A 9,456-nucleotide genomic window follows, 5' to 3' on the forward strand; every position below is an offset into this window, starting at 1 on the left:
GTAACCACACAGTCAGTCAGTCAGTCGAGTCAGTCAGTCAGTCAGTCAGCCAGACAGACAGCCAGACAGACAGACAGACAGACAGCCAGACAGACAGCCAGACAGCCAGCCAGACAGCCACCCAGCCAGCCAGCCAGACAGCCAGACACCCCACCCAGCCAGTCAGCCAGCCAGTCAGCCAGCCAGCCAGCCAGCCAGCCAGCCAGTCAGCCAGCCAGCCAGCTAGCCAGTCAGTCAGCCAGCCAGCCAGCTAGCCAGTCAGCCAGCCAGTCAGCCAGCCAGCCAGCTAGCCAGTCAGCCAGCCAGTCAGCCAGCCAGCCAGCTAGCCAGTCAGTCAGCCAGCCAGCCAGCCAGCTAGCCAGTCAGCCAGCCAGTCAGCCAGCCAGCCAGCCAGCTAGCCAGTCAGTCAGCCAGCCAGCCAGCCAGCTAGCCGGTCAGCCAGTCAGTCAGCCAGCCAGCCAGCCAGCTAGCCAGTCAGTCAGCCAGCCAGCCAGTCAGCCAGCCAGCTAGCCAGTCAGTCAGCCAGCCAGCCAGCCAGCTAGCCAGTCAGCCAGCCAGTCAGCCAGCCAGCCAGCTAGCCAGTCAGTCAGCCAGCCAGCCAGCTAGCCAGTCAGCCAGCCAGCCAGCCAGCTAGCCAGTCAGTCAGCCAGCTAGCCAGCCCAGCCAGCGTTTCTGAAGCTAATCTTGCAAACCACTGGACCGACCATGCAGCGCCAAATATCTAGGATCTAGGAAGTCACACAGAAGTACCAACACAATTTTCTTATCACATATATAGTGCTTTATACCTTTTGAAAAGGTATATGCACAAGAAAATTGTGCATGGCAGGCTTTTGAAGACTACACCATATAAATCTATGTGATTGATTGATTGATTGATTGATTGATTGATTGATTGATTGATTGATTGATTGATTGATTGATTCATTCATTGTGCATCTCATTGAAAAATAATTCAAAATAATAAAACAACAAGAAAGCCTGAAGGCTTGTTTCCATTGCGGTCCTTTAACACCATATAGAGACATCATAGATGACAAAGTCTGAGATCCAGACTGAATGCAATCCAACACAACTATAGATCGTTTTGTTTTAACGGTTAAAAGGTTCTATCACACACATCGTGCCAGACCAGTCAGCCTACTACCGTTTCCCATCAACGGAGGGAAACAAACTCAAAGTAAACTTTCTAATCCCACGAGGGTTTAAGCAACTTCACACCCACTTTAATCCCGTGTTTTAGGAACACCGAGCCTGTTCTCTCAAAGCCCTAACAGGCACACGGACCTTAAGCATGGATTACCATGGTGAAAGAAAGGGGGATTTAAGTGTTGTTAATGCGGGGGGCTTAAAAGTTGTATACTCTGTCGAGGTGCTAAATGTACTGTAGCGTTCGTTGGCTTATAATACCTTGCTGCTCAGTTAACCCATAGGTATAGACCCGAGGACGATTCTACAAATGTCTTCTAAATCCTGACAGTTTTCTGAAAACCTATGTTTCTATGTCAGTAGCCTGGAACTCACCTATGCTTTTTATGGCATAGGCAGCTCCCGGCAGGATCCGCCGGGAGAAACTATGCACAGCTGCTTGACATGAGACTAATTACTTAGAGCGACAGAGAGAGAGAGAGGAGTGTGTGTGTGTACATGTGTGCGTGTGTCAATTTAACAAAGGTGCAGACGATCAGAAATCAGCAGAGAGTGAGAGATGTTTGCACTACTCTATGCCCAATTGAAGTGGACTCGGACCCAGACTTTTCTTTTCTCCCTGGAAATAAAAACGTCTGGGTTTCCGAGGCTACTATGTCAGTGGTGCTCAAACATGTCAAGTACCCCCAAAAATATATGAAATTGGCGGCCGACCACCATCTGTAAATATGTTGTTCCAGGGACCCGTCAGAAGCAAAGATATGAGTTAAAAACGTTCACTCTGAAAGGATATGTTCAAAGATTTGCGCCACATTTTCACACATTTTCAAAAATAGCAGACCTACAAGCTCGTAGCGCGGCATGAGCTTGTAGATCTGCTATTTTTCAATAGCTAAAGCATAACATAATGCTTTTAAACACCAAAAGGGGTTCCCGCCCAAAATGGGTTAAAGGTTTCATGACATACATTTTCAGTAAAGGATAAAGCAGTCCTGAAAGGACTTGGTCCTTTAATGTTTTTTGACGCTTTTTTTTCTTCTTCTCCTCCTTCCGCCAAAAATAGCAGTTCTGGCTGAACCGTGCAGTCGGTTTTCGCGAAACTTGGCGACATGGTAGAGGGCCATGCCAAACGGTGAGGATGCGAAGCCCACACAACCATTGGCCAAAGGGTGGCACTTTTGACCTCTGACCTTTATATCACCCGCCATTTTTAATGATATGAAAATCAATTAAAATGCATCTCCTCCCAGGATCTTTAATCAAAATGCACGAAAAGTTCGACACGTGAACTTTGGACCTATACGGACACAGAAAGCATAGTACGTTTTTTTTATTGAGAAAGATTAAGGTTTTATGAGTTTTATGAGCCAATGAAATTGCCGTTTTGTGAAGATTCTTCTTTTGTCTTTTGTCCCCTCTACCATACAGTATGGTAGAGGGTCATGCCAAATAGCACTGAAACCAGCCTTAAAAAAATATGAACACACTGTAGTAACGGGACACAAGGTCATGGGTTCAAATCTGAGTACAGACAACTCAGCGTATGAGTATTCAAGAATACTGCCCCCCCCACACACACACACACACACAATTAGTTCACTCTTCCATGTTTCTATTTTTTTCTTTTACGCTTAATTACACCTACACAACCTGAACTTTGACAGTGGATTTTCTGTGGTGTGGGGCTTTCTCTGTGTGTTCTGAAGCCTTTTGAGCTGCAATGAAAACAGGCAAAAATCCCTCAACAGTGACATCTGCTGGCAAATTCCTATCATATATGGGATTTGTGGACTCTTACCTCACAGTCAGCAGGCAAATCAGAGCAATTGTTTGAGCCAGAAAACCCCAGACCACAGAAAATCTACTGAATGTTAAAAGTTCAGGGTTTTTGGGTGCAATTGAGCTCAGAAAACCAACCTAAAAAAATAAATAAGCAAAATTACAAAATCCTTTTTAATGTCACCATCCCTTTACGTTTGATTCATACTTCGTAATGCAACGGCATCCTGCGGCAATGTTCGGCAAGAGACAGCACCGCGGCACGGAGTGAAGTATACAGTATATAATCTACTCATTTGTTACTGTAACTGTATATTCACACGGAGATGCACACAGGGGGGCGAACGGGGGGACTTGCTTTGCATGAACTGAATGGAACAGAGCAGGCCGAGCTGCTAAATTGGCCCTTTTCTTCCCCTGCAAATGGAGTCCGTCCCCGTGCAGCTCCAGCTTTTAGCATTCTTCTCACTCAGGCTCCAAACAACTCCCACGGGTGCCCTTAGTTCCTTCCCCTTAAAAACAACAACACAGTTCAGCACAGCTAGTGTCCTCGATCGGCTCCACCAGGTCAATGAGCAGCATATGGCTTGAAGGAGTGCAAGGGACACGTTTGGGATGCAACCACCCCCTCCCTCTCCCACGGCCCACACAGACGCAGACACGCACGCACACACAGACGAGAAACTCACAGACGTGCACGCACGCGCGCACGCACGCGCGCACGCGTATGTACTGGTGAGGACATCAACATTGTATGACGCCAATTTATTTTTGCTATTTTTAACCCTAACCCTAAAAAAAAAAAAAAAAGAAATACCCGATCTAGAAGCTCACAATACACCACACGGTGAGATGCAATGTGAGCTTGTATAGATTGGATATCTGTGGCACATAATAACATAAAAAATAAGAATAGATTTCTCAGACGGGTGGCTGGCATCTCCCTTATAGACTAGAGGGTGATACGTTCAGTCACACGAGAGTCGGAGACAGTCCGGGGACACAGAGCTCAGCCTTTAAAAGCCAGGCACTCCTCACAGGAGTGCACATTCTCAGCCGCTCGCTCTTTTGAGACAAGACCCCGAAAAGACACGATGACCCACAACACGGCCGAGAAGAACGGCGTCCGGAGGCCTGGAGAGTGGCTCGACGGCACGGTCGGACTCGACGGCACGGTCTTGTTGGTGGTCGAGCTGCACGTCGTGAGCGCCCTCAGCCCGAAGCGAAACCTGAGCACGGACATCACGTCTGCGTTCGCCGACGTGGTGTCTAAAATAACCAAAGTCCGGGGATACGAAGCGACCGGCGGGCCTCTCGGCGACGGGTCGGTGTACGAGTACGCCGTGACCGTGTACCACCAGGAGCGGTACGTGCTGTTCTTGCAGTGGCTCACGAGAGCCGTGGGACATGCTCTGTTGCTGGGACTGTACCACACGGGCGTGTCGCACGTCGTCCTGATCTCTTCGGACCGCGTGCAGCGGATAAGTCGGGATTTGGCTGGCTGGGTCCCGTGCTCTGCGGCGTTCCTCGGGCCCGGCGGCGGTCTGTGCACCTGCTTTACGTAATACGGCATGTTGGACATGGAGGACCGGAAAAAGTACTTGCCCGACGTGCTGATGCCGGAGGGAGTCGCTGGCGTCAAAAAGACGGAGGACATGCGGCCCGAGACGAGAGCGAGTCTGTACAAGCTGCTCGCCTGGATGTTTCAGGGCTATTCTCCGAACTACAAATGCTATCAAGTGAACACGTTGGCTCGAGACCTGAGCCTGCCTCTCGACATCACGACGACCAGCGATTTCAGGTCGAAGGTGATGTGGAAACGCACAAAGACGCACGCCGAATGTGCCCGGGGCTCGCGTTGCGTCTGGGACGACACCATGCCTGCGGTCAAAAAACGTGCCAGGGTGGTCCCAGACACCATGCCTGCGGTCAAAAACGTACCAGTGTGGTCCCAGACACCATGCCTGCGGTCAAAAAACGTGCCAGTGTGGTCCCAGACACCATGCCTGCGGTCAAAAACGTGCCAGTGTGGTCCCAGACACCATGCCTGAGGTCGAAAAACGTGCTAGTGTGAAACGTGCCGCATCGACTGAAGTCGACTTGTGTCATCTTTTTAAAATGATGAAAAATAAAGAAAAATGACTTGTGTGAAACAATAAAATATATGAACCGACGTTCGTCATGTATCTGTCTGTTCTGTCCCTCTCTGTCTAGTATTATCATAGCTGGAAATGAATAAATGTTAGAGATTAAACTACCGGACCCATGAGTCAAAACTCGGAAAAACCTCCAGGAAAAACTCAAATGAGAGAGTTCGGATATATAAAAACTAGTATGTACAAAAAGAAAAAAAGATTATTATTATTATTATTTTTCACATATACTACACAGAGAGTGTTTCAGTTGATGGTCCATGAGATTATCACTTTTTCTTAGCACCCAAAAAAATAAATCACCACATACTTGTACATATGAGCTTTAAAACTCCCGGGCCCGACTGTGTGGCAACATGTCGACTCGCGGCGCCGCGGGTCTAAATCGAGAATAACATGAGAGCGGATGGGGAGCCGAGATCACGAAAGGGGCGTGCTTTTCGTGATCTCGGCCTCCCATCCGCTCTGATGTTATTCTCGATTTGGACCCGCGGCGCCGTGAGTCTAAAAGTGAGATTGCGTTAACCCTTTAAAACCCATTTTGAGACCTGGGAACAATTCTACAAAATGTCCTGACGGTTTTCTGAAAAACCTCATGTTTCTGTGTTAGTCGTTTTCATGTCATGCATTAACCCTTTAAAACCCAATTTTGAGACCTGGGAACAATTCTACAAAATGTCCTGACGGTTTTCTGAAAAACCTCATGTTTCTGTGTTAGTCGTTTTCATGTCATGCATTAACCCTTTAAACCCCAATTTTGAGACCTGGGAACAATTCTACAAAATGTCCTGACGGTTTTCTGAAAAACCTCATGTTTCTGTGTTAGTCGTTTTCATGTCATGCGGTTAACCCTTTAAAACCCAATTTTGAGACCTGGGAACAATTCTACAAAATGTCCTGACGGTTTTCTGAAAAACCTCATGTTTCTGTGTTAGTCGTTTTCATGTCATGCGGTTAACCCTTTAAAACCCATTTTCTGACCTGGGAACAATTCTACAAAATGTCTTCTAAATCCTGACAGTTTTCTGAAAAACCTCATGTTTCTATGTTAGTCGTTTTCATGTCATGAGAGAGAGTGAAGACACTCAGACAAGGGGTCTCTGCCTCCCGTCCGCACCCGCCCTGCGACTCGCGGCCCCGCCGGCCGGTACGGCGCCGCTCCGCTCTTTCACGCGCCGCGGTGGGAGAGATACCGTCAGTGTTATCATAACTGGAAATAAATGAATGTTGAAGATAAACTACCGGACCCGTGAGTCAGAACAAAAAAAAACCCCAGGAAAAACTCAAATGCAGAACTAAAAAAAAAACCAGGAAAAACTCAAATGCAGAACTAAAAAAAAACCCAGGAAAAACTCAAATGCAAAACTCAAAAAAACCCTCAAGAAAAACTAAAATGCAGAACTAAAAAAAAACCCAGGAAAAACTCAAATGAGAGAGTTCAGATATATGAAAACTATCGTATAGAAAGAAAGAAAGAAAGAAAGAAAGAAAAAAGATTATTATTATTATTATTATTATTCATATATACTAGATATACTAGATATACTAAACAGATAGGGTTTTAGTTGATTTTCTATGAGGGTTTTAATTTTTTTCTCGCGTTGTCTTTTTTTCTTTCAAAAACTCATATCATGTAGTTATTTCAGTTGATTTTTCATGAGGGTTTTTATTTCTCTTTCTCGCTTTCTCGCTTTGTCTTTTTTTCTTTAAAAAAACTCATATCATGTGCTTCTTTCTTTTTTTGTACATACTAGTTTTCATATATCCGAACTCTTTCCTTTGAGTTGTTTCTGGGAGGTTTTTGAGTTTCGACTCACGGGTCCGGTAGTTCTTAATTCTCATATAACAATTTTAGAACTCATTGTGTCTTATGAAAACCTTTGGTTTGTTTCTGTGTGAAAATGGGGGGGTCTCGGTTTCGTGTTCTCGGGCCCCTTGTGCCATTTCTCTTTTTTTTCTCGTCGTGAGACCGACTTCGCTCGCGGCGCCCACAGACGGGAACTCGTAAGATTTTATACTCACGGAGGTTATGTTAAAAACTCACTAGACAAGATGATGGTCTTGCTCTCTCTTTATTTTATTTAATTTACATGTGATACACACAACTTGTCATCTCTTAGATATTCACAGAATACAGCAAAAATGAACACGTCTCAATTAATATTTATTTTTAGTATCACAACACACAGCGGTTTCATTCATTGTATGACGATGGGTTCCGACTTGAAACAATCGTAGTATGTTCTCGCCAGGCACTCTTCCGCGAATTCCGAGGGCCCCCCTTTTTGAAACAGGGGCACGGCGGGGTTTCTCGAGTGTTTTCCAAAGACACCGTGCAGCATGGTAGCGCACATGCACCCGAGAAACGGGAAGAAGCGTCTCGTCTTCTCGCGTATGTCGGGCCTGGCGCACGGAAACATGTGCAGCGAGCTGTCGGCAACCTGGTATACCATCATGTAGGCTTTCGTACGGTGAGCCAGCTGCGGGTATGTCATGTTGAACATGACGCTGGTGAGCCACAGTTGAAAGTTGTACCGCCTGTACGTGTCTTCGGTCAACGTGTCCGTGGTCAGCAGTTTAAACTCAAAGACGCACACTTGGTTAAACTGTTCGTCGTAGCCCCAAAAGTTTACTTCGGTAAAAAAAACCCTGGTCTTCGTCTATGCGCCTACACGTGTTACACTTGGTGTGCCGAGTGTGAAAGGCGTTCGCCACGGGCGTCCCTCCGCCCATACGCACGACGTGCAGAGCCTTGAGGGTCATGATCACGTTCTTGGCTATGGCGCTCACGTTGTCTAACCACTTGCCGTTAAAGAGCGCCTTCAGTTCCGCATCGACAATTCCACAAAATGTCTTCTGAATCCTGACGGTTTTCTGAAAAACCTCACGTTTCTATGTTAGTCGTTTTCGTGTCACACTTGGACAAGGGGTCTCTCTCGATTTAGACTCGCGGCGCCGTGAGTCTAAAAGTGAGCTTGCGTTAACCCTTTAAAACCCATTTTCGACCTGGGAACAATTCCACAAAATGTCTTCTGAATCCTGACGGTTTTCTGAAAAACCTCACGTTTCTATGTTAGTCGTTTTCGTGTCACACTTGGACAAGGGGTCTCTCTCGATTTAGACTCGCGGCGCCGTGAGTCTAAAAGTGAGCTTGCGTTAACCCTTTAAAACCCATTTTCGACCTGGGAACAATTCCACAAAATGTCTTCTGAATCCTGACGGTTTTCTGAAAAACCTCACGTTTCTATGTTAGTCGTTTTCGTGTCACACTTGGACAAGGGGTCTCTGCCTCTGCCTCCCGTCCGCTCCCGCCCTGCGACTCGCGGCCCCGCCGGCCGGTAAGGCTAGCGGTTAACCCTTTAAAACCCATTTTGGACCTGGGAACAATTCTACAGAATGTCTTCACACAGAGAGGGTTTCAGTTGATGGTCCATGAGATTATCACTTTTTCTTAGCACCCAAAAAAATAAATCACCACATACTTGTACATATGAGCTTTAAAACTCCCGGGCCCGACTGTGTGGCAACATGTCTTTATAATCACCCTGTATAGAACTTACAAAGACCCCGTCAGTGTTATCATAGCTGGAAGTAAATGAATGTTGAAGATAAACTACCGGACCCGTGAGTCAGAACAAAAAAAACCCCAGGAAAAACTCAAATGCAGAACTCAAAAAAAACCCAGGAAAAACTCAAATGCAGAACTCAAAAAAAAAAACAAGAAAAACTCAAATGCAAAACTCAAAAAAAAAAACAGGAAAAGCTCAAATGAGAGAGTTCAGATATGTGAAAACTATCGTATAGAAAGAAAGAAAGAAAGAAAAAAGATTATTATTATTATTATTATTATTCATATATACTAGATATACTAGATATACTAGACAGATAGGGTTTTAGTTGATTTTCTACGAAGGTTTTCATTTTCTTTTTCGCTTTGTCTTTTTTTCTTTCAAAAACTTATATCATGTGGTTATTTCAGTTGATTTTCCATGAGGGTTTTTATTTCTAAATCCTGACAGTTTTTTGAAAAACTTCATGTTTCTATGTTAGTTGTTGAACTCTCTCATTTGAGTTTTTCTTGGGGTTTTTTTTTGCTCATGAAAAATCAACTAAAACCCTATCTGTTTAATATATGTGAATAATAATAATCTTCTTTCTTTCTTTCTTTACGATAGTTTTCATATTCTTCATTTACTGGCAATACACCTATGTTTTGCTTGTGTTGTAATTGCAGTAATATGAACAAACGAGAAAAGACCATTTTGTACATGATATGAGTTCACTGTCGTTTTTATTTTCTTCACATACATTCATCACACATCACATTACACACAGTATACCAGTGTTATTTTTATAAAAATAGAGGTAAGCTGAT

This window comes from Electrona antarctica (assembly GCF_951216825.1).
Source record: "Electrona antarctica genome assembly, chromosome: 22".
NCBI lineage: Eukaryota > Metazoa > Chordata > Actinopteri > Myctophiformes > Myctophidae > Electrona > Electrona antarctica.